At 33.4% G+C, this 5,000-nt stretch overlaps 1 protein-coding gene across 1 annotated transcript in view; it reads right to left on the reverse strand.

Moving 5' to 3' along the window:
- The window catches only part of bbs9 (Bardet-Biedl syndrome 9), a 65,260-nt gene that overhangs the window by 1,348 nt on the left and 58,912 nt on the right, over positions 1-5,000 (reverse strand). The gene's annotated exons all lie outside the window — the stretch shown is intronic.

A 5,000-nucleotide genomic window follows, 5' to 3' on the forward strand; every position in this document is an offset into this window, starting at 1 on the left:
CATGTATACACACACATGTATATACACATGTACACACATGTACACACACATGTATACACATGTACACACATGTACACACACATGTACACACATGTACACACACATGAATACACACACATGTATACACACACATGTATACACACATGTATACACACACATGTATACACACACATGTATACACACATGTACACACATGTATACACACACATGTATACACACATGTACACACATGTATACACACACATGTATATACACATGTACACACATGTACACACACATGTATACACATGTACACACATGTACACACACATGTACACACATGTACACACACATGAATACACACACATGTATACACACACATGTATACACACACATGTATACACACACATGTATACACACACATGTATACACACACATGTATACCCACATGTACACACATGTATACACACACATGTATACACACATGTATACACACACATGAATACACACATGTACACACATGTACACACATGTACACACACATGTATACACACACATGTATACACACATGTACACACATGTACACACATGTATACACACATGTATACACACATGTACACACATGTATACACACATATACACACATGTATACACACATGTATACACACATGTATACACACATGTATACACACATATACACACATGTATACACACATGTATACACACATGTACACACACATGTACACACATGTATACACACATGTATACACATGTATACACACATGTATACACACATGTATACACACATATACACACACATGTATACACACATGTACACACACATGTACACACATGTATACACACATGTATACACACATGTATACACACATATACACACATGTATACACACATGTATACACACATGTACACACACATGTACACACATGTATACACACATGTATACACACATGTATACACACACATGTATACACACACATGTATACACACACATGTATACACACACATGTATACACACATGTACACACACATATACACACATGTATACACACATGTATACACACATTTATACACACATGTATACACACATGTATACACACATGTATACATACATGTACACACACATGTATACACACACATGTATACACACATGTATACAGACATGTATACACACACATGTATACACACATGTATACACACACATATATACACACACACATGTAAACACACATGTATACACACACATGTATACACACACATGTATACACACACACATGTATACACACACACATGTATACACACACACATGTATACACACATGTTTACACACACATGTATACACACACATGTATACACACACATGTATACACACATGTACACACACACATGTATACACAAATGTACACACACATGTATACACACATGTATACACACACATGTATACACACACATGTATACACACATGTATACACACACACATGTTTACACACATGTATACACACACATGTATACACACACATGTATACACACATGTACACACACATGTATACACAAATGTACACACACATGTATACACACATGTATACACACATGTATACACACATGTATACACACATGTATACACACACACATGTTTACACACATGTTTACACACACATGTATACACACACATGTATACACACACACAGGACCAGGGGAGATAAATATTTTCAGGCTGTTGCTCCTAAGCTTTGGAACGATCTTCTCTCTCTTTGCGCTTGATGATCTACTGACTCCTTTAAGAAACATGTGTGTTTGATGATCTACTGACTCCTTTAAGAAACATCTGTGTTTGATGATCTACTGACTCCTTCAAGAAACATCTGTGTTTGATGATCTACTGACTCCTTCAAGAAACATGTGTGTTTGATGATCTACTGACTCCTTTAAGAAACATGTGTGTTTGATGATCTACTGACTCCTTTAAGAAACATGTGTGTTTGATGATCTACTGACTCCTTTAAGAAACATGTGTGTTTGATGATCTACTGACTCCTTCAAGAAACATGTGTGTTTGATGATCTACTGACTCCTTCAAGAAACATCTGTGTTTGATGATCTACTGACTCCTTCAAGAAACATGTGTGTTTGATGATCTACTGACTCCTTCAAGAAACATGTGTGTTTGATGATCTACTGACTCCTTCAAGAAACATCTGTGTTTGATGATCTACTGACTCCTTCAAGAAACATCTGTGTTTGATGATCTACTGACTCCTTCAAGAAACATGTGTGTTTGATGATCTACTGACTCCTTCAAGAAACATGTGTGTTTGATGATCTACTGACTCCTTCAAGAAACATGTGTGTTTGATGATCTACTGACTCCTTCAAGAAACATTTGTGTACGTGTGTGTTCGTGTATATACATATGTGTGTGTGTATATACATATGTGTGTGTTTGTGTGTATGTATAGATATGTTTGTGTTTGTGTACGTGTGTGTTTGTGTACGTGTGTTTGTGTATATACATATGTGTGTATGTAAACATATGTGTTTGTGTATATACATATGTGTGTTTGTGTGTATGTATACATATGTTTGTTTTGTGTACGTGTGTCTTTGTGTATATATATGTATGTGTTTGTGTATATACATATGTGTGTTTGTGTGTATGTATACATGTGTGTGTTTGTGTAACGTGTGTGTTTGTGTATATACATATGTGTGTGTTTGTGTATATACATATGTGTGTTTGTATATTTACATATGTGTGTGTTTGTGTATATACATATGTGTGTGTTTGTGTATATACATAAGTGTGTTTGTATATTTACATATGTGTGTGTTTGTGTATATCAGATGTGTGTGTTTGTGTATATACATATGTGTGTGTTTGTGTATATACATATGTGTGTTTGTATATTTACATATGTGTGTGTTTGTGTATATACATATGTGTGTGTTTGTGTATATACATATGTGTGTTTGTATATTTACATATGTGTGTGTTTGTGTATATACATATGTGTGTTTGTATATTTACATATGTGTGTGTTTGTGTATATACATATGTGTGTGTTTGTGTATATACATATGTGTGTTTGTATATTTACATATGTGTGTGTTTGTGTATATCAGATGTGTGTGTTTGTGTATATACATATGTGTGTTTGTATATTTACATATGTGTGTGTTTGTGTATATCAGATGTGTGTGTTTGTGTATATACATGTGTGTGTGTGTATATACATATGTGTGTGTTTGTGTGTATGTATAGATATGTTTGTGTTTGTGTACGTGTGTGTTTGTGTACGTGTGTTTGTGTATATACATATGTGTGTATGTAAACATATGTGTTTGTGTATATACATATGTGTGTTTGTGTGTATGTATACATATGTTTGTTTTGTGTACGTGTGTCTTTATGTATATATATGTATGTGTTTGTGTATATACATATGTGTGTTTGTGTGTATGTATACATGTGTGTGTTTGTGTAACGTGTGTGTTTGTGTATATACATATGTGTGTGTTTGTGTATATACATATGTGTGTTTGTATATTTACATATGTGTGTGTTTGTGTATATACATATGTGTGTGTTTGTGTATATACATAAGTGTGTTTGTATATTTACATATGTGTGTGTTTGTGTATATCAGATGTGTGTGTTTGTGTATATACATATGTGTGTGTTTGTGTATATACATATGTGTGTTTGTATATTTACATATGTGTGTGTTTGTGTATATACATATGTGTGTGTTTGTGTATATACATATGTGTGTTTGTATATTTACATATGTGTGTGTTTGTGTATATACATATGTGTGTTTGTATATTTACATATGTGTGTGTTTGTGTATATACATATGTGTGTGTTTGTGTATATACATATGTGTGTTTGTATATTTACATATGTGTGTGTTTGTGTATATCAGATGTGTGTGTTTGTGTATATACATATGTGTGTTTGTATATTTACATATGTGTGTGTTTGTGTATATCAGATGTGTGTGTTTGTGTATATACATGTTTGTGTGTTTGTGTATATCAGATGTGTGTGTTTGTGTATATACATGTGTGTGTGTTTGTGTATATCAGATGTGTGTGTTTGTGTATATACATGTGTGTGTGTTTGTGTATATCAGATGTGTATGTTTGTGTATATCAGATGTGCGTGTTTGTGTATATATATGTATTGTGTTTGTGTATATCAGATGTGTGTGTTTGTGTATATACATGTGTGTGTGTTTGTGTATATCAGATGTGTGTGTTTGTGTATATACATGTGTGTGTGTTTGTGTATATCAGATGTGTATGTTTGTGTATATCAGATGTGTGTGTTTGTGTATATACATGTGTGTGTGTTTGTGTATATCAGATGTGTGTGTTTGTGTATATCAGATGTGTATGTTTGTGTATATCAGATGTGTGTGTTTGTGTATATACATGTGTGTGTGTTTGTGTATATCAGATGTGTATGTTTGTGTATATCAGATGTGTGTGTTTGTGTATATACATGTGTGTGTGTTTGTGTATATCAGATGTGTGTGTTTGTGTATATACATGTGTGTGTGTTTGTGTATATCAGATGTGTGTGTTTGTGTATATACATGTGTGTGTGTTTGTGTATATCAGATGTGTGTGTTTGTGTATAATAATGTGTGTGTTTGTGTATATACATGTGTGTGTGTTTGTGTATATCAGATGTGTGTGTTTGTGTATATACATGTGTGTGTGTTTGTGTATATCAGATGTGTGTGTTTGTGTATACACATGTGTGTGTTTGTGTATATACATGTGTGTGTGTTTGTGTATATCAGATGTGTGTGTTTGTGTATATACATGTGTGTGTGTTTGTGTATATCAGATGTGTGTGTTTGTGTATACACATGTGTGTGTTTGTGTATATACATGTGTGTATGTTTGTGTATATCAGATGTGTGTGTTTGTGTATATACATGTGTGTGTGTTTGTGTATATCAGATGTATGTGTTTGTGTATACACATGTGTGTGT

Source organism: Callionymus lyra, chromosome 17, assembly GCF_982586985.1.
Source record: "Callionymus lyra chromosome 17, fCalLyr1.hap1.1, whole genome shotgun sequence".
Taxonomy (NCBI): Eukaryota; Metazoa; Chordata; class Actinopteri; order Syngnathiformes; family Callionymidae; genus Callionymus; species Callionymus lyra.